Source organism: Podarcis raffonei, chromosome 4 (assembly GCF_027172205.1).
Source record: "Podarcis raffonei isolate rPodRaf1 chromosome 4, rPodRaf1.pri, whole genome shotgun sequence".
NCBI lineage: Eukaryota > Metazoa > Chordata > Lepidosauria > Squamata > Lacertidae > Podarcis > Podarcis raffonei.
Genome location: NC_070605.1, coordinates 102,249,527 through 102,271,374, shown reverse-complemented (window position 1 = coordinate 102,271,374; position 21,848 = coordinate 102,249,527). Strand labels below are relative to the sequence as shown.

At 41.7% G+C, this 21,848-nt stretch overlaps 1 protein-coding gene across 9 annotated transcripts in view; it reads right to left on the bottom strand.

The window, feature by feature from the left end:
* The window catches only part of PCDH9 (protocadherin 9), a 753,026-nt gene that overhangs the window by 429,788 nt on the left and 301,390 nt on the right, over nt 1–21,848 (bottom strand). The window lies entirely within an intron of this gene.

Sequence of the window (21,848 nt, the reverse complement as noted above, 5' to 3'; positions counted from 1 at the left end):
AGTTGTGAGATCACTGCTGCCACTGCTGCAGCATCTTCTCAGGACTGGCCGGGCCCACCAGACAGGCACTCTTCTGGTGGTGGCTTGAATTGGCTGTGGCCCCCACCAGCTGTGCAGGGCTGAAAAGCCCAAGAAAGCCAAAGCAGTCGGGAGGCTGGCACCCCCTGCCAGCCAGCAGGAGGAAGCAGAGGGCAACCAACGCCAAAGGGCAGCTGCCGAACCATCCACTGCCACCACACACGTGTGGCAACCCCTGGTTGCAGCACTGTGGAGGAGCAGGAGGAGGCAAGATTCCCAAGGCAGTGGCAATGGACTGAACAAAGTCCTTCACATCCATAAATTCTTGAAAAGCATTTATGCAATTCAGCTCAACTCAAGATAGTGGGACTAATTGTGAGCCTTAATCCACAGAGAAACTCTACTGCAAAGGCTCATAAACAAAGAATAAGTATGAAGTACGGTGGTACCTCAGGTTACAGACGCTTCAGGTTACAGACTCCGCTAACCCAGAAATAGTATCTTGGGTTGAGAACTTTGCTTCAGGATGAGAACAGAAATCGTGCTCCGGCAGCACAGCAGCAGCAGGAGGCCCCATTAACTAAAGTGGTACCTCAGCTTAAGAACAGTTTCAGGTTAAGAACGGACCTCCAGAATGAATTAAGTACGTAACCAGAGGTACCACTGTACCTAAGCAATCACAATTTGGGAGGAAGAAGTGGACATGGAGTCAAAATGTGCATTATTAGTGAGCTTCTAAAATGTTTGACACCAATGAAAATGACAATATATTTTCAGTGATGAGCTTTTATTCCAGTTTATTGCAAGAAAGCCAAACCAGCCTGCTGGAAGATGGAAAGATAGTGAGTGCAGTAACATCTTGTCACATAGGATGCGTTGCAAAACTGGACGAACAACAAGAATAGTGAAATGAAAGCAACAAGACTGAATTATCTGTGCAATCAGATCACATTTAGAATTAAGTCCCTCTGAATTCAATAGGGTTTATTTCAAATTATGTAGAGGATTGCCGCCTAAATCTAAGTACAAATGACTAGTGTTTTGGGTTTCAAACGGGAAAAAACCCTTAAACATGAAACAGGAGAATAACAAAGCAAACAAGGATAAAGAAGGAACCCTCAGATCCTAATAGAATATTTTTCTCTTGTTACCATTACTCATGTTGGAATATTTTCTTCCCATTTTCTTTCTGAATAGCAGGTAACAGCCTGGCTGATAGTTCAAATTTATTTTTAGGAATACATAGTCAGTTGACATTTTTGCAGAAAAAATGAGACGGGGGGGGGGAGTTCTCCACAGTGGGGAGGATGACATGGCAACATGCACACAGACGCACCCATAGATGCCATTGATAAACTTTACAGCTAAAAATTTAATATGTTTAGAACCATGATGAAATGCTTATCAGCTCCCTGCGTTGCCTGGAGTACTGGCTGATCTCAGCCTGCTCAATGTGTCCTGGTAATGAAATGAAATAGCATGGGCTCCGTGCCTGAAAAATAAAATTCATTTCATTACCGTTCTTCCAAGGTTTTTCTTTCTTTTATTCTTAGACACAAGGCCTGGAGGCATAAAGATCATCAGCCTTTACAGAATTCATCTTTTTTTAAAAAACAACCCTAATTTTCTGTGTCACGCGAAGGGATATTCTAGTATCGGAAGGAAGGAACTAGAAGAGGAATAGGCAGCCAAAGGGCTCAGCCTGAGCCCCCACGTAATTCACAATATCAAGGCTGTCCCTGATCCCACCTGTCAGCCACGTTCTTCCCATGGAAGTTGAGCACCGTTCCTGATTTCAGCAGCAAAACAAAACATTTTGGGTGGCGGCGGCAGAGAGGGATAGCAAGGCTCAGAGTATTACTCATAGATATTATCTAAGGGAAATGTATCGTAGGTGCATGCGTTGTGGCTTAAAAAAGTACTTCACAGAATAAATAGCAGCATTATCAGCAAAGGGCAAAGATGCACAGAAACAACAGAGATCTAGGTATTCCGGAGGAGGAGTTCCATGGGCTCTGAAACACAGAATATGCTACGGAGGGAAGACGTGGGCCAAGGGTCCGTGATACTTTTCCTCCCTGGTGTAAAGGCTCTGTCAGAATGTCCTATGTCTCGCTGGTCTGCCTACATCTCAGAATGATATAGGAGTGTCCTATAATAAGGGCAGACCATACTACCCCCCCCAACACATAGCACATAGCACAAATTACTATTGTGTTTGCACCTAATGCATATAGACAAAAACTACCCTACAAATGAACGGGTGTGGTTAGTTTAATGGACAAGTGAGAGCGTTGGAAAGTTCCCAGTTCAAAAGTTGCCCCTGCCATGAAGGGTAAAGAAAGATACACACTTTAATTGCTCTGAAATATGTGCTGCCCTAAATGGAAACACCTCACTCAAAGTGTAGTGAATTCATGTTCAGATAGGACCCGATTGGAACACTCCAAAAAGCTGAACATTCTCCATGAAAGCTAGGGAGGAGCAAATTTGTATGAAAACCAGGAGGGTGTTTTGGGAGGAGCAAGTAGCATTTCTGAAGAGTTTACACTGGGGACAGAGGGTGGAGTGGAGACTGTGGGAGATTTTAGCAGTCAAACATAACAATGCATATTTGTTAGTTAGTATATAAAGAGGTTAAGGACCAAGCAGTTCTAGTTGCTAGAGTAGGTTTTGAGGTCACATCCCCTCTTTTCGTGAGAAGAAGTAAAGCCTGCTTCCTGTTCCTAGTCCCCCCCCCACTCTGTAAGCCATGGGGGTAAAGTGCTTCAACTTAGCTCAGACTCATGTCTGAGGCTGCTTTACTGTATTTATACTTAAGAGTATTTTACCTGCATTGTTTTATTGCTGCTGCATCAAGAAAATGCACGTCTGAGTCCTAGAAACTATAATTTTAATCTTACTTTACAGCCTGTGGTCTTATTTACTGAACAGTGGGTAAAAGGAGTTCATCTGTTTCACACAGTTGAATCAAATAAGTAAGGTTTAATAGCCTATATTTATGATGCCAAAATGCTGCATAAACTTGTGAGTTTCAACTCTGCTAAAAGGGCCTTCTCCCACCAAAGTGATTGTAAAGCCCCACATTTTAAAAACAGGGACCAGTTGTTAACCCACACATGTGGGTCTCTAGAGGATTAAATATCATTAATATATTCTCTTGTCAATTCCCATCAAAGACCACCATTATTTTGTGCTATATTTAGGGCATTCTGGGAATGAACATGGTTGCCACCAGATGGCATTAGGGATTTCTGTCAGTAATTAAGAAAGAGTTAATAAAAACACTCACATGACTGCTGGTACCTAGCAACAGCAAGTCCATAAGCTCTCTTTTTTTAAAAAAATGCTATCCCTCTGAAAAATCGCTATTGCACCTCTAAATTAAGCCCCCTGAAAATGGGGGAGAGCACTTTTGACAGAGCCCTAGTTGAAATCCCACACACTTTAGAATGTATGTCTTCCTTTGCCCAACTCACCAGATAGTTTTGGGCAACCTGTGTCTTATCAACCTCAGAGCATGCATTTTAACTGCAATATGATATTTGGTGCTTACTGTATGAATTGTTGTTGTTGTTGTTAAGTACTTCTGGCATACCAATGAAACAGAAGCAAAAAGTTAATGCTGCAGCAGAATCAGAAAGTTTAACAAATCATTTCCTTTAAAACCTGCCCCTCTCTAATTCCATCTGCCTGTCATTTTCTAGGGTAAAATCCATTATATGAGGCTCTCATTAGATTGAACGCTGGAGGAAGGTTGAAGGCAAAAAGTTAAACACAGCCAATTTGGCTTTGTGTGAATGCAAAGCACGGCTGAATTTCTTGCAGGGGGGGGGGGAGGAAGGGAGGAAGAATCCTTAACACTTTCAAAAATAGAAGCACATTCAGCAAAAGGTGTTGTGGAAATTAATTGTTCTACAGGACAGGGTTAGTGACCTCATTAAAAAACCCAGTGGCAAACAACCCTCTGAATTTTTCGCCAGTAGGCACCTGCTGTCCTGTGATAGCACATCTCTTGTTGGTAAATTCAACAGAAACCTTTTGGAGCTGCTGCAAAAAGTCCCGGCAGCCTTTCGGGGCAGACGTAGCTACTTTAGTTTGAATATCTATAGCACAATATTTAATAATTTGCTTCTCATTTTCTATTCTAGTATGCCAGTGCTGCTTCTCACAAATATGGATGGACCTTTAAATGATAAATTAATGATCAAATACAAAATACACATTATGATGGGTGTGTGCATGTACAAAGCATTCCCATTTCTATAAAAAGTATTTAGAAGTTTTGGGTGTGAAAGGATCAAGTCCCTATTTGCATGCACAGTGAAACACAAAGCAAGTGGTTCATCCAAAGCCAACTGGTGAGTTTATAGCAAAAGTCGAGCCGGACTTTCTGATTTGCCACTCAGTATCTTAGCCACTACTCCACATCAGTCTGATGCATTGCAGGGGCTTGGGTGAGATTACTCTCAGCATCCCTTCCAACTCTACATTTCTATGATTTTAAGTGAAGCTTATGTTGCAGTATCATCATCCAAATAAGAAATATTATATCAAAGTTAGGTGATAGCTGTCTTCATCTTGCTCTTGTTCAGTTTCCCTGGGGCTCCTGATTGCCCAACACTGTTCTGGTAAATTTTGAATTGCAAAAGTTCATTGTGGCAACTTCCATAGGCCTCTGAAGACTGTCCCTCGTAAAATACCCCCAAACACACACACACTACAGTGCACCGAATCATCACAACCTATTTATTGGGACCAGTGCGACTGTAATCCCATGAGTAGTTTCTTGGGAGTAAACTCAATTAAATTAAGTGATGCTTACTTCTGAATGCTTTTTCAACTTCTAAAACACACAGGGCTTTAACAAAAAATAACCAGAAATGCAACCACTACCTTTCAATTATAGATGCAAACAATATTTCAAATATTACAGTTTAAACTGCTAGCATAAAGTAGAAAACCCATCAAAGAAAAGATAAGAAATACCCAACCTGTACTTGATAGTTTTCTACATTCTCTGACTCCCTGTATGCCTACTGTTGTGACGTGGGGTTTGTGATTTCAGCTCTCTTGACATAATATGCTGGAGACAGTTCTGTAGTAACACTTCTTTATTAAAGCAAACAAGACTGAGAACTGAGGAGGGGAGAGCTACATTTATAGGGACAGGGAACTAGCTAGAAAGGATACATTTTGGAGGGAACAATATCAGGCAATCACAGTCCTGCCTTTTGGAGGAAACCAATAAGACAGAGGATCCAAATACAGCAGCTTAAATGAACCAATAGTAGCTGTACCCTCTGGAACCAAAAGGTAGTTACTTTACCCTAATGCAAATACAGACAATAATAATACAGATATAAAATCCTTTGACTCAATACACAACACCTACCTTCCCCAACCTGTTGCCCTCCTTATGTCTGGAGCTACAACTCATATCAGCTCTATCCAGCACAGCCACCCAGTGTGTGTTTGTGCACTGGCCAGATTCAGCACGAGAGCTGGTTGTTACTTTACTGCAAACAGCTGAATACCAGAGGACTCAGATGATGCCCCTGGCCAGTATCACTTCACACTGCTAATGTGAGGACTGAATCTGTGAAACCTCCATCACACTCTGGCTCCATACAATGCAAACCTGGCATGTCAAGCTAAAGGCTTGCTTGGTCTGTAACGCTGAGGTCTCAAGATGTGCAATCTCTCCCCACTTTTTTGAGAATTTGTAAATCAGCCATTCACACATGCAACCCTAATGTGTGGAGTCATTGCATCAGCAGTACCAGGCTGTGTGCATGGAGGAGCAGGGGATACCCCCTACTGTACCATGCCAAAAGGATTCACAGGTTAGATATCTGTATGAATGAAGCCACAGGTAGAGAGAGCAATGCTACTTTCAGTGCTAGCCTTAGTACATCATTTAATAGCATTATGAATTAAGGCAGCATCTCTGCCTATAATGGGGTACAGATGCACTGTCCGTAAAGAATAGCTGTGGTATACAAATAACAAAGCTCGGTTTCAAAAAGACTGCATCTCATGTGCACATGAGATGTGTTCCAAATTAGTCTCAAGGGAGATTTTAAAAATTAGAAGCACTTTGCATCCCCCCCCCCAAATTGCCCCATTTGTGAAGACTCCCACTCCTGCTGATGGCGATTCATCTGCATCCCTGAGAGTGAACTACCAGGAGAAAGATTCTGAACTGTGAGAAGGAAATCCAGGCTAAATGATTCATGTTCCTGATTGCCTTCCTTCCACTTGCATTTGATGAGCTATGCTGCCTCTGGAATGGTTATCAATAACCGCCGCAGCCTCCAGCCATAATCGAGTGTTGATAGCCATAAAGCACAGAAGTGTTGGGCAAGCGAGTACAGTAAATACTGTGCTGAGCTTTATTGAGAAAGTCTTGATTACCATGAAGCTGAGTGACTTCCAAGCCTGGCCCAACGCAGCGCGAGTTAGTTACAGGATTTATCGACTCTTGTTTAAACCAAACATATATCTTGCCTTACTCTTCCATTTTTATTTTTCTTCATCACTGGCCAGCCCATAATTTTGGGGGGTTTATCACCAAACTTCTGTCTGTTCCATCTCCGAAGTCATTTGTCAAGCTCTTCAAGGTCACAGGGGAGCCACACTATGGACATATTAGTATTGACTGATTGGTCTTCCTATGCTCAGGGCTGCTGCCTGGCAGCTAAATGTGCTCTCGGATTTGCTTTTGTGTTGTTGTTTTTTAAGCAACGAAGTGATGTGGGGGGTGGGGGAGGCAAGGGTGAACAGAAACCAGTATTGTGATTCCACTTACCAACACCCATAAAAAGCACAGAAATTGAGATTATAAATATTCTAAGACCTACCATGCCAAAACATAAATAATAGTACTTGCTGTTTATCAATAGCACTTCACGGAGTCCAAAGGGCTTCACATACACTACCTTACAATAAAGCTGCTATACATCCCCATTAGACCAAACTAAACATGCTATGGGAGTCCCAAGGAGAATCTCATGGCATTTTATTTTTCACTGACATGCTGATTAAATTTCCAATGGTGAGTGTTTAAGCAAGAAGTGACACTCGCTTAACTCTTCTCTGATGGGCTCTTCCTCCCCCCCCCCCAAATAACCTGTTTCCCCGATACTACTTTTTTCTTTTGTTCTCAGCAATGGAAAATATATACATCAGTTTAACCAATAACAAAGATAACCATAGCTGAGAACAAGACAGTGGGAAACATTCAGCTGTGTTCATCTAAAAACCTGCTGGCACCCATTACACAGGCCACCCATTCTTGGCCCGTTTCTGCTTCTGGTCTCATTCTCTCTGACATCCTTCTTCTGTTTTTGATCTGGGGAATTGGACTTAGATGTTGTTTGGGGTAACCCATGAGCTTCCCAAGCATACGTGTGTTTTTCTTTTCCTCTGTTTTCTACCCTCACCTCTGAGACCTACAGGTCTATCTTTCCTGGCCTTCTGGCCCACTTCTAATTCTCAGACAGCTAATTTTGGGTGTTGGGAAAGAGCAGCAAATCATTATTTGTTTAATTTAGTATTCATTGTATTTTTATTCCCAGAGAAAGAAAGTTTGGAGATTTTTTATTTTATTTTTTTTGCCTTCGGTACCAAAATTGTTGTTGTTGATAGTATTATTATTATTTATTAAATTTGTATCATGCACAAAGCTCTCATGACGGTTCTCAGCATAAAAAGACAAAATACAGAATAAAAAAGAACAAAAACAAACCAAACCCATAACCCCCCTCCCAAAATCACATGGTCTGCTTTCGGTACTATGCACCTTGATGGGGAGGGCTTGCCATTTGTTATTCCACTTCACGCAGCAAAATGTCTTGTGCTAGACGTAGAGTAAGTGTATGGCTGCAGTCTGAAGAACCACAGACAAAGAGGCTGGTCAGTAGGTGGTCTTGAGAATTGTTCCTTTCTTTGGGGTGGCAATCTAGGAATCAATTTACCCTGTTGTCCACATGACACATGTCCACATGTCCAACATAGTGGAGCTGCAAGCTCCTTTAAGAATCACAAAAATTACAATCTAGCTTTCCAGTTCACAAATCAGAAGGTCCAACATGCACTGCTCCAAGGTTATACAATGTTCACAAGGATATATTCTTTACATGAATAGTTATTAGTGAAACTGAGCATCTGGTTGATCATCAGACCTGATTATGAGGAAAAGCCTATTTGTACAGGAATTCAAAATGGCAAGGGTGTAAGGAAAGAACGGATAATATACCTGTCACGAGTGGCATTACTGGACTTAAATGGGGATTTCTACTGACCTCCTATCCATGCAGTGCTCAAATCTACAAATTTGACAAATTCAGTGATGTTCAAACTACAGAACTCTCTGGGCTCCTTCAACTTATTTTAAAGTTGTATCATTTCCCTTTATGGAGCTCAACATGACTAATCTGACCACGCATTGACATTTTGACCATCAAGTCCACCAGCCATGTATGGTAGCCCACCTGGGGCTTGACAGATCTCCTCGTTTTGCTGCCTGTTCAGGACTACAACAGCAAGGTCTACAACAAGCACCTAGCAGTTGATAATACACAGCTGGTGGATTTGACTTGGTGGGTCACAAATTGTGCAGGCCTGCACTTGATTGCAGGCAGCATCTATCCAGGACATTAGATTAAAACTTATGCTGTTCCAAACAACTTATTGTTCGTCTGTTAACAGACTCAATAAACAGATAGGTATGCCAGACAAACAGATTGCATCTCCTACATCCAGAGGCAGTCTTTTAATTTCACAGAAAGGATAGATCCGATAGCTGCTGGCTGCAGCCAGTGCCAGGGAGCTGTGGATTATCATATTATCTTCAATAAAAGATCATAGATTAAAACAAAACAAAGCCTTGGGGAGAGCAGAAGTAGACTCTTCCTTGATGTTGCATGGGTTGCACTAATAAATATGCAGCACATACTTCTGTCCCACCCCTTCGTCAATTAACTATTTCTCAGTTAAAAACAAACAGTAAAACTATTATGTTCAAAGGTGTTTGAAGGGGAGGCGAGGGGGGCATTTTCTGTGTATTTATTTTTTTTAAATAGTGGCATCTTCAAAGTGTGTCAGATATGGATAGGGAAGAAACTCAATTCAGTTTGCACTGATGGGCCAACCAACCTAATTCTTACTTTCAGAAACATTACATGAACAGAAACACAGCCATTCTTCAAAATTTGCATTCCTCCAGATTTTGATCCTATCTGGTTCTTTGTTGTTTGATTTTGCTTTGTTCTGGGTACTCTTTTGTATACCTTTCATTAAAATCCCCCAAATACTTATTACAAAAACAAAAAGGTGTACAGAAATGGTATATGATGAAAACTAAGAAATAATAATAATAATAATAATAATAATAATAATAATAATAATTTTATTATTTATACCCTGCCCATCCTCCCATGTGTGAGTATTTTTTCTTGCGGGGTGGGGCATTCACAAAGTGATGTAGAAATCTAGAGAACTGAATTTAAGATTGGAAGTTTGAGAGGAGCCCAAACTGACAGCTTTCCTCATCTCTGGTGTCAAATAACAACGGGACAGAACAGAAGCAGAATGTAGAGCTAATGCTTTCAAATAAACTTGCTGGTTGGAAAAAGTATCCCTATGTGACCCATGCTGTCCTAGACTAGCAGTGCCATAAAAGATAATAAAGTAGCATATGTTATATGAGAGAGAGCTCTGACAGAAAGCTGCATTTCTTTTCTCTGGCACAATCCCTGCCTCTATAAGTCCATAATCATTGCAGGTGTTTCCTAACTGAGTACATTCCATTGTTTCCTTCAGTATGCTTTAAAAAACACACAATCAACTGCCTTCTTACCTGGTCTCCAAAGAATCAGATCCAGAGCATCTTGTATTATTCTGGTGTGATTCATATCTTGTAATAATATGTGTCTACTTCCTGGCATACTTCTTCTCTTAAAATAAAATAAAATATGTGGGCATGAGGAAAACATGCTGAAAACCTTGACTATCTCTGTAAGGAAATCCCTGGGCCTACGGTAATCACAAGTGTATATAGCCCTAACTTTTGTACAAAATTCTCATGAGGGAAGGTTCCCTTCCATTTCTGCGGCTCTCTCCTTTACACTCGTTTTCTGTCTACATTCTGATTCCATAAATTTTGATTCCTACCTTTTCTATTTTCCACTCTGGTTGTTTATGATCGCTCAGGACTGCTTCAGTTCAAGACACTGGGACTGTCACTAGTTCTAAATCCTCCTCCGCCTCTCCCCTCCTCCCTTCTCAATATGCCATTCTCTTCATGAACAGTTGCATCTCAGCTGTCAGTGTGAATGGGAGAGATGTCCTTTACTGATAAGACTCTGCCTGTGGCACAGAGAGTTCCTCCGAACAGCTAATTAGCAGGAGATAGGCCACTACAAGGTTCAATGCTGTCCTTCAAGTTGGCTGCCAACACAGACACCGTCAACTGAACTGTCGTGTTTCGCTCCTCACATGAGGCAACAGGTGAAGGTTTGGGGGACTGCGGGAAGATGATGGCACCCAAGTGTGGCAAAAAAATAATATCACTGAAGACAAGAGCAGACGGCAAACTACCATTCCATGACACGCATGGGAATGGATTTATTACTGCTACTACTACTACTAATAATAATAATAATATGAAGACACAACCTAGGAAAAGACCTATTTTGTTGCTAAAACCAAGTAGTTACATTTTAAGAGTGCTGAGCCTCACATTTTAAAAAAGAAGGTGGTCTTGTAACAATTAGTTCCTTATTATACCATTATAAGTTTTTTTGGGGTGGGGGGAGGGAACTCCCACTAAACCCAGAAAAGTAATGAATGTCAGAGTCTAGCTAATATTTGTGATTTTGAAGGGGGAAATACAGGCTGCAACAATTCTCCCGAGCATAGCCCATGCAAACTAGCCTGGCTGGGCTAGCTGAATGTAAGTAATTATGAAAGCATAGACAGTCATCATCACTTCAAGAGGAATCTCCCAGGTCTGTGCAAAACGGAAATTACCAAGGTGAAGGGGCTGTGTGTGAAGTGACAGGAAGGAGGTTTGCGCAGAGTTTTCTAGGAAGAAGAAAGGAATTAGACCAGGGGTCAGCAAACGTTTTCAGCAGGGGGCCGGTCCACTGTCCCTCAGACCTTGTGGGCAGCTGGACTATATTTAGAAAAAATATATGAACGAATTCCTATGCCCCACAAATAACCCAGAGATGCATTTTAAATAAAAGGACACATTCTACTCATGTAAAAACACACTGATTCCACGGGCTGGACTGAGAAGGTGATTGGGCTAGATCTGGCCTCCAGGCCTTAGTTTGCCTACCCATGGATTAAATGCTTCCACGTCCCATATGAGCCAGCCTGTATAATCTCAATGTTTAATGAGGTATACAAGCAACATTATTGTGACAATAGTGACATATTTGTGACATATTGTGACAATAGTGACATATTTGTGATCCACCCATCAGTGGTGGAAAACCAAAGCTCTACCCTGTATGCACATTAAACTGATAATGCTTCTGTCTTTCAATATTATACATTTCTGCCTAAGCAAACCAGCTGATTCCCAGACCGTCTGTGGGCCGGATTTAGAAGGCGATTGGGCTGGATCCGGCCCCCAGGCCTTAGTTTGCCTACCCATGAAGTAGACAGAACTCCATGTGGGGGCCGAAGGGCAGAACCATCTTGGGAGTCTGGGAGGAAGGTGTGTGTAGTAATATCTTAAGACTCACAATGTCTTCACACACTAGAGTAGAAGTGGTTGTGTTACAGGTTTAGTTTTCTGGTCTGCAAGCCTCGCTCACCATCACAAATCCAACAAGCCTCAAATCTAGTTAAAGCAGAATCTGCTCCCTTTCCAGAACCCCTGACTTGAGCTTACTCTGGCACGTGGAGTTCTCCTGACTTTGATTTTCATTTGGTTTTCAAACCTAGTAATTTAAAGTATGGGAAGATTTACTGTTTCTGCTGGAGAGCTGGGCAGCAGCATTTCAAATGGAAGTAACTAAAAACAGAAGGCCAGCTCTGTCCTTCAGGAATAGCATGCTTTAATACTTTCCCACCATATGAGCAGCTAATCACTCCCTACACACGTAACCATACTTTTGTTGAAACTGAAAAGAAATGTTCCCACTTAAAGTTTGGTTATTAGTCTTTAAAAGCCCCAGTCTCAGCTTATAAGCATGCACTTAAAGATTGCTGTTTGCATCAACAGAATTCTAAATCATTAAATTCCAGAGCAATCATTGCAGGTCACTTTTGCAAAAATGTCCCAGGGATTTCTAAAATGGGAGAAAGAAGTTTGCTTTTAGTAGTTTATTCAGTGCCCTAAGATCCACATTTTTATGGTTCATGTTAAAAGACAAAGTTACTTGAATAGAAGCAATTAAGCTTGATGCTTCTTTAACTGAGAAGTAATTGGAATGCAGTTATCATCCAGTTTCACAAAGGTGCAGGCAAGAACCTAATTTCCTTTACTTCTCTTTGCCAGCAAAGCTTCTCCTATAAATTCAGGTGAAGAGATGGGGATTTGGGGAGGGAGAATATTTCTCATTCCTCAGAATGCTACCTTGTTTTGATTTGGGGCTTTCTTTTCTACTTCACTAACTTTGATATATCTTTCCCTGCCACCTGTGCCCATGAAATCTTCTATCTTCCAGTGTTCTAAAAGCAATGTCTAAAATTCACGGTCATTTTGAAAGATGCCTACCAATTCCAGAAAATTTAGGAGCTTAGATTTCCATCTGGTGTTGATTTTAGGATTAAGGAATCTTATCACACAAATTCATACACACTTTGTAAAAAACAATTTCAACCAAAGCATCCAGGGCAACAAGGAATTTACCAGGATACGCTGCGGAGTTTCTAATGACAGCAGTATTCTAACTCAAGATGTTCCAGATGCTGACTTTTGTTTAAAGGAAAGCTCTTAGGCATCATTTTACTGAGGATTTTGAGGTTCTGCACCAGATAAAACATGTGAAGCAACAAATATTTTAATGAAATAGAAACATTACACAGGGAACCCACCCACAGCAGGGGAGCAGGAAGTAATAATACAAATTGTTAGCTAACTTGTAGGTGGGTCATCATCAGTTGCCCATGAACACTGAATATTCTGCTGGGAGTTCAGAAGAAGAAATGTTGGTGCACTGGGCAAAGTTTGTACATAGGAGAATCAGCTTAAGAGTTTAAAAGGAAAGCAATCTAGCAAAATTTCTTAGGGGTTCCATGAATACTTGCCTGTTGAGTATGTTTACATTCATCAAATCACATTCCTAAATGTTTTATAAAAATGGAGACACAAAACATTTCAAGGAAATTAGTGTGCATATTCAGGGTGTGTTGGACTTCTTAAAATGCTTGTCTTAGCTGATGTCCAGGATATTTTTCTAAGCTATTTGAAGCTAAAGTTGTTTTTTGTAATTAACTTAAAGAGGATCTATTCTTTTGTAGACAGTTCTAGTTTGATCTAGCAGCTCTTGCAAAGTTCATCTTCCTTTTCCCAATAGCCAATAACATTGATTGGGAAGTTTTAAAAGAACAAACACTGAGTGGCAATTTAGATGACCTGATCAAAAAGAATGCAAACTGCCATTAAAAAGGATGTTTGCGTTTGATTGTCTGCCTTCAACTGAGCTAAATTTGGAAGTTTTCCCGTCTTTGATGGTGATGGATTGGGAAGGGGAATCAATATAATGTTATGAGTTGGGGAGAAGGCTGTATGCCAAGACCCTTCTAATGCCTCGGCCCCCTTAGTTTCTTAGTGAGGTGATAGCCTAGGTAACGGGCCATTAAGGGAACAAAGGAAGTGGCTCTGTGCCAGATGACAAATTGGTGGATTCCCTCAACTCACTGGAAAGACAAAGACCAGAGTGGAGACTTCAGTGATGTGAGCTACAAGCTGGAAGCAACAGGCTGCAAAGCCAGAGCGTCAGAATGATGCCTGATTTCTGTTTGAACTCAAGGCTGTGACTTTTGGGGTGTTAATGCAATGAACCCTTCCACCATAGTCTTAAGTTGTATATATGTGTAAATAAACAACACACCATAAAGACACACGAGTCTCTGCTGTCCCTTGTTCTGAGGAAACCAAACCCCGGGTTAGCACCTGGAACCCCTAGAATCTGGCACCACTCAGAGATTGGGATGGCATGCAACAATAACTACTCATAATGGCACCTGTAAACTAACCACCGGTTCAACATTTGCCTCTTAATGAAATATCACACGTCTCCCACTCTCAGTAGCTGGTTTCCAAAGGAATGTCTTGAAGTCACCCAGGGCCAGCTTCCAGATATGTGTGGTCCATGGGCAAGAGATATGTTCATAATATGTTCATACATATTAACTACTGAGCTGGGGTTGGTAGCGCCTACTCTTACACCAACTGGTATTTGCCTGCTCACAATCAGATCAACCTACACAGTCAGAGAAACCAAATCAGCCACTGTGATGAGTCTGTAATAGCAGAGCATCTGCCCCAAAAGAAACACAGCTTTTTACTCCACGTACTGGTCACTGTAGGCATTCCCACACTGAGATTTTAAGAAACTCTGTCAAACTGATCTACCTGGGATTTCCGCCCCCCCCCGGGGGGAAAAATAATAATTCCAATCCCTTTAATGTGAGTTCCCCTCCCCCTAGCTCCACTAAAAATAAGAACAATTTTCACATGTTATATGCATTATTATTTCCATTATTGTTTTTAAGTTGCTGTGGGTTGCCTTCAGCAAGATGAAGCAGGCCAACAAATTTAATAACCATAATCATATGCATATTTTAAGTACATGCTCTCCAAGTTTCTTAAAGCAACAAGAATATAAAATGATATATGAAACCGTACATAAAACTATATTAAAATACATAGGTTTTAATGTACTTACAAAATCATGCTGCAGAAATATAGCACAGCATAGGCCTGACTCTTTTATATGTAGTATGCATACATATAATGTACACATTTTTGCATATAATTAGACAGGCTTTTTTTAAAAAAAGACAGTGCATTAGAAACTTGAACATAAGCGGATATGCAGTGCAAGAGCTGACCCAATGTGAGAAAGGTTCAATTGTATCTGAACTGCCAAACCCCAAGTATAAATGGGTTCCTTCTCCAACCAATTTCCCAGCCCAAAGTGAAGCTCCTTAATTGACATTTTCAGCGCTAGCGAACATAAGTAGTGTGAACCTGACCAACAAGAGTAGAATTATGTGTGTGTACCTAGTTTGTGTCTGGATAATGCCATTCTACTGAATATGATTTCTTGGACTTTAATGAGCCATCTTTGTCTATTCACATCACAAATATTTCCATTATTCCTCAGCTCTGTGAGCCTTTCTGTGTTCTCTAAGACAAACAGAGGCACAAGGACAACAGTACTGGGTACAAAGAACAGCAAGAGAATAGCAGTACCGTGACAGCTGCCATCATTTATGAGAACAGCTCTTCTATGCCCCTAATAAATCAAAAGGCAGTCACTGGAATTTGCCCACTGATTCTCATTTCTAAGAACTATTTTGCAGTATTTTACAATGGTGGGCTCCAATGCATAGCCAAGTTTGGTATGAATCCCCGATTTAAACCTTCCCAGGCAAGATTAGAAAGGTGCTGTGATGGAAAACAGCATCTGAGTTAAGAAAATGATGCAGTAAAGGTATGTATAGAGTACTGACATCTTTAATAGACAATGGACAAAAACATCAGAAAACTGCTGAAATGGGGGAAAAGCTATCTTATTTGGTTTTGCTGTGGGGCAAGTGTGAGCACAGGGCTTATGCAACTGAGCATGCTCCAGAAAATATATAAACAAACACATCCCCAGCCTTGTCCCAGGGTGACACCTCTGGAGCGGGAACAAGCTGATTTGACACTTTCCCACCTGCCAGTGTGACCTCATGCAACTATGATGTCAGATGGAGTTTTCATTTGAAGATCAGCTTGAATTCAATACATTCCGCAAAGGGGGAAAAAAAAGTTCCTTTACCTCCTTGGTTTGTTTTCAAACCACCCAGGCAAAGGAGACATTTCTATACAGGGCTTCCTGCAAAAAACCTTTCCTCCCCCTAATAGCGTCTGGCAATAAGAACCACATGGGATGACACTATTACACTCTGAAGTTCTCCCACTCTCCCCCCCCCCAAATGCTCAAGGCTCTATTTTGTCCTTTGTGAAAAATGGTAACTAATGGCAGAGAACCACTGCTCTTGGGATCTTACCCAATTCCAACTGATTTTTGTTTTTAAAGGATGCATGTACACAGGTACAGAAATAACTGTGCGTGCTCAGAAGGTGGTAGAGCAGGGGTGTCAAACTCAAATTCATCGGGGGCCACATCAGCAGTTTGGTCACCCTCAAAGGGCCGGTTGTATCTGTAAAAACAAGTGGAGGTTTCCTGAATGCATGTAAAGTGGAGGTTTCCTGTGTAGAACGGCCGGCGCCGCTAGAGGGCAGACGTTCTCTGGCTTGTAGGCTGCCATGCATGCGCTGAAGAGGCGGCTTTCTTGTGTCAAAAAAAAAAAAGCGAGAATAAAAGGTGAAGGTTGGCGGCTGGCGGCAGCTACACGGGCCACATGACGAGGTCTGGCGGGCCGGATTCGGCCCGCGGACCTTGTGTTTGACACCCGTGTGGTAGAGGGTGGGGAGATGCATTCTGTCAGGTTCCGCTCACTGACATGGAAATAGCAGAAACAACAGAACAGTGACAAATACCTATGCTGGAAAAATGAAATATGTGGAAGCTAATGTGCCCATTGCAGGTGGATATGGATCAGAATGACTTGGTTGTGATATAAAGCCCTTGCCTGGAAACAACCTAAAAAATGCAGTAAGCTAGTTCCACTAAGGGGTTTCCTTCTAGGTCAGGCTTCCTCAAACTCGGCCCTCCAGATGTTTTGAGACTACAATTCCCATCATCCCTGACCACTGGTCCTGCTAGCTAGGGATCATGGGAGCTGGACCAGAGCTCTCTTTATTCCTAGCCACTGGCCATGCTAGCTGGGACTGAAGGGACTTGCATTCCAGCAACATCTGGAGAGTGCCTACTGCTGCAGCAAGCAAGCGAAAATGAATCTGATCTGATCAGCAAACAAACTCTGGGGGCCTACAGCCTCAGTTTGACTCATCATAAAATGTTTTTTGAATCAGAAAGTGTTCTCCTTTCCCTATGCACCTCCCACCCCTAAAATTATTTCCACAAAATATATTGCCTATATTTCCCCAAAGCACAATTGTATTGGTAAAGGTCATTTTGCAACGTTCTGCTGTGAGACACACACACACACACACACACACACACGCGCATCAACAGACCTGAGAGCAGTACACATGAACATCCATTTGATACAAAGAGTTATTTTCTTGAAAAACTATATGCTTTCTTTCATCTGAAGGAACTGTTAAATGCTAACAAATGGGAAAGCTTAAAAGTCACAATAAAATATGCAGTAAAAATGCCAAATTTTCTTTAATTTGTCAGTTTCTACATGGTTTTTACTCCCTCATGATAGGTATTACCTAGTACATATTTCACAGCACATTGTGAAGTCTACAAAAGGCAATTTCCGCGACATATTAACTCAGTCAAACCTAGTTATGTTACACAAAGGAACTGTTCTCATGTAAATCAATGAGCTTGCTGTCGAGAGCAAAGGGACTCACATACAAATTTGTGACCCCACTTTCTCTCTCAAACAGGCCCACACCTCTTGCGCTGCATGGAGCTGACTGCAGTTCGAAAGTGGCTCAATACACATCCTGTTGATACTACCCTGGGACTGCAAACATGGGGAAGAGATGTTAAGCACTTGGCTGGTGAGCTAAGGGATGCTTGATGAGTCACAAGTTCCACACTAGGCTGCACTACATAGTAAGCTCATGACCATAACCTTGAAGGAATTCAGATGTGTTGTTTCCACATAACGTAACACATTTCAGTCCCATTTCTAACCCCATTTAAGAACTAAAACTGCCTTTCCTGTGCTGGTGGCCAAACTATTTCAGGAGAAAAACAGGGAGAGTATAATCCTATCCAATTTTCCTGGACGTCTCATAAGCTTTCGACAACACAGGCCATGCTGTTCTGGGTTGGGCATTGTCTGGTTGGGTCTTCTGCACAACCACACTCCAGCGATTCTACTCCTACTAAAATGTAGATGTCATTACGTAAAGGGGCTCTGTTTAAACTGTTATGGGAGGCTGCTTGGAGATGCACAGTAAAATGTCACTGATATGCTGTTGTCACCCAACCCTGCTTCCCTCGTGCCTACCAGAAATGTGAATTAGGACATGAGGACCCACAAGGTAATGGGCATCTCTTCACAGAATCAGAGACTTGTAGAGTTGGAAGGGACCCCAAGAACCATCTAGTCTGACCCCCTATGGTGCAGGAAGCTCAACTAAAGCATCCATGACAGATGGTCATCCATCTGTCATTCAGTCAGACATACACAGCTTGTAACCTATGATTACAACCCACGGTGGGTTTCTGTGATGGCAAACTAGGGGCTTGAGAAGCCTTCTGCTTCTGTTTCCTGGCTGTGCATTCAAGAAATGCAAGCCTTGGGGTGTCAAGCACCTGACGGGCGGTGATGCCTGGCAGTGATTTGAATGCAGCTTGATGGGCCAGAAATTGGGCAAGCCTGCTCTACACAGTAAGTACTTCTAAATGTCACTCCCGATCAGGGATAGGCTATATTCCCCACCCCTCCTTTCTATAAATCATGACATTGGCAAAGTAGCCATTTCTAGAGCTTGACCTGAAATTATTTATATGATATGGGAGGAGGACTTGGGGACATTAAGGAGTGTGTGTCTATGTCCGTGTAAGTAAAAGGGCTTCCCAGCTGTTGAAACTGCCAGGCTCTTATTATTATCATTTTTTAAATGTGAATAAAAAGGGCAAGGGTCGACACCAGTGGAAGCTGCCATCTTTCTTCTCCAACAATGCTCTTTGAATGACACTAAATCATCACACTTTGTTCTAGAGATGCATTGTTTGGGGGCACTGTTGTCACTTGAAAGCATCACTAGAACAAAAGAAAGAGCTAGTCCTATTGCAGCTTCCGGAATGTCCCCATCCTCAAACACTTCTTAAAATGCTTCCCCTTCTTGGTGAAACTGAACAGCAATTTTTGTTTCCTTTTACTCCCTGGCCAACCACAGATATGGAGGGTAGGGCGGGGAGAATACTCTGAAAATCTTCAGATCACAGTTAGGGGAACACCCAACAACTTAATATTTAGCTGTGAAATTGCATTCTAAAATACAAAAAGGATATACAACTGCACATCCAGTAAACAAAAGTAGAGGGATAGTCTTCTTCTTTTGCTGCTAAACATATAGGCAGAAACAGACTATTCCCTTTGGGGGGACTGGTTCCTCTCTTTAGAAGGATTCATAAATAAAAGCAATTGTCTCAGTCATATCACAACTGTGCCCTGGAACTCCGCCTAATGACAAGTCAAACAATGTCTCATTTTGGGGCCTGGTGGTGTAGATAGATAAAGACTCTATAATCACTAGGTTAGTGACAACTTTTTTTTTTTTTTGCTTTGGATGGCTTTGGAATTAGAATGAAGATAGTCAAAGACTTAGAGCGGGCATAGGCAAACTTGGCCCTCCAGATGTTTTGGGACTACAACTCCCATCATCCCTAGCTGACAGGACCAGTCGTCAGGGATGATGGGAGTTATAGTCTCAAAACACCTGGAGGGCTGAGTTTGCCTGTGCCTGGCTTAGAGGAACAAACTATGAAGCAAAGACAACAGCAAGATGGCTATTTATTACAAGTTAATCACAGACACCCCAAGCCATGTTGCTTGGAGAACTGGTAAAGGTAAAGAGTCGTGAATGACTCTGGGGTTGCGGCGCTCATCTCGCTTTACGGGTCGAGGGAGCCGGCGTACAGCTTCCGGGTCATGTGGCCAGCATGACTAAGCCGCTTCTGGCGAATCAGAGCAGCACACGGAAACGCCGTTTACCTTCCCGCCGGAGTGGTACCTATTTATCTACTTGCACTTTGACGTGCTTTTGAACTGCTAGCTGTAAAACAGTAGAGACGCAGAAAGAGAAGTGATTAATGCTTTCCCTGCTTACTTATTTCCCCTCCTACCAAGCCACATTCCCACACTACCCAACAGGGATGCCAGATACATTACAGAGAAAAGCAATAAGGGAGGGACCAAGCAGCTCCCTGATACCCAACACTTCTCTGTCACACACTTTGTTGCTTGTGCACTTGTCCACAGAAAGAGAGAGACAGAGACAGGGAGAGCCCCCAGTCCCTACACCCAAGAATGCTGCCAAGTGCCTAGTTTGGCTGTACAGTTTGATATCACAGAGCTCTTTTCTCTCCTCTTTCATCAAGCTCTAACTCAACCTTTCAAGAATTTTCTGTCCTTGTAACATGGTGCCACTATTTTTAATTTTTGGCTGAAGTTCCTCCAAATGTTCTCATCAGTATTCCAGGGACAATCTGTCCTGCATACACAGCATTACCTCATCTTAACAGCTTCCAAAATCAGCTGTGTTATCTATCTATTGAGATACAGATACATATTTTGGACAAAAATTCCCCTGAATTATAGGTGCTGATAAGGCATCTAAGCCACAGAGTCAATATCGAGAATATATGCCGTGCCAGTTGGTAATAAATAACTAGTTGATCCTTGCAATGCAAAGTTTTCTAAGGCAACCTTCTTGTTGAAACGTAAAAAGCTTGGGCTGTTTTTCCACTGACTTCTTTCTTTTCCCCAACATAATTACCATTGTTTTCAGTGAATCAATGGGACCGTTATAAAATGTGTTTGCTATAATCAAGTTCTTATTTTTATGCTGCTGATAATGTTAAAATATGATCCTACACAATGACTAATTAGCGTTCTAAACCCCCCACCATTTATTTAAATACAGAAGCACATGCACTTTATCAGTTCTGATTTGGCCTCTCTCTCTCTCTCTCTCTCTCTCTCTCTCTCTCTCTCTTTCTCCTTCTCTCCTCCCCTCTCTCCCCCCCCCTTTCTAATATTGATTCGTTCTTTCCTTTCTTTTATTCCTCTCATTGTTAGAAGTTTCCCATTAGCTCTTAGGGAAAGTTTTAGAATGGTAAGATGAGGGTATTTTGTTGCGGCTGGATTCTCTTTCTCTCTCTCTCTCTCTGTCTGAGTGTATAAGCAATAAACTACAAGTAAAAACCGAGCCGTACCAGAAAGTGAGCAGGATAATTTGGCAGAGTTCCTCACAAAAGAATTTTCGGATTTTTGGCAAGTGACTTTGAAAGAGGAGGAATTCAAGATAGTTACGGCCTTCAGACTGGGAAGAAGACAGAATAAAAAGAAGCCAAGGGACTGCCTGATAACTTTGAGATCTAAGGAGGAGAGAGATAAAATACTGAATTTACAATATCAAAGATCTCTGGAGATTGAAGATTCCTTTGTTCAGATTTATAAGGATATTCCTAAATATATCTTGGAAGTGAGAACCTACTACAAGGATCTGACTACCTTGTTGTTGAAGAACAACATAATATACAGATGGGAGTACCCACAAGGCCTGTCTTTTAACTACAAAGGGAAAAAAATTAAAATAAAAACAGTGCAAGATAAAGAACAGTTTTTGGAAAAAAATCAAGAAGACCTCGTGAAGGGAGTGGTGGACCTGACTACTGAGGCAAAGGACTTAGCGGATATATCGAACTTGACATTTGGACTTCAGACCCCAACAAAGGAAGAACAACTGCTGGGGGCAGTTGGAGGAGCAACAAAGTAAACAACAATATGGCTCTACAATTTTTAAGTTGGAACTG